The 214-nt window shown below is 33.2% G+C and overlaps 1 protein-coding gene across 1 annotated transcript in view; it reads left to right on the forward strand.

The window, feature by feature from the left end:
- LOC119593648 (A disintegrin and metalloproteinase with thrombospondin motifs adt-1-like) overlaps positions 1-214 on the forward strand; it is an 88,803-nt gene that overhangs the window by 30,754 nt on the left and 57,835 nt on the right. The gene's annotated exons all lie outside the window — the stretch shown is intronic.

Consider the following 214-nt stretch of genomic DNA (forward strand, 5'->3'; position numbering starts at 1 on the left):
GAAAATGAGATATTAATTAATGTTACATGTCAAGAAAATATAAATATGTAAATAAATGACAACAAAAAACTACCGGCATCTTTTTTCTGCTAGTTTGTCGATCACTCCAACAACTTTTTAAAAAATCAGCATTTGCCTTTTTTTCTCTCTCCTCTTGATTTTAATTTCACGCCATATAAAACACTGAAGATGTCCACGACCGGTATCCCCCCCC

This window comes from Penaeus monodon, chromosome 32 (assembly GCF_015228065.2).
Source record: "Penaeus monodon isolate SGIC_2016 chromosome 32, NSTDA_Pmon_1, whole genome shotgun sequence".
NCBI classification, from domain to species: domain Eukaryota; kingdom Metazoa; phylum Arthropoda; class Malacostraca; order Decapoda; family Penaeidae; genus Penaeus; species Penaeus monodon.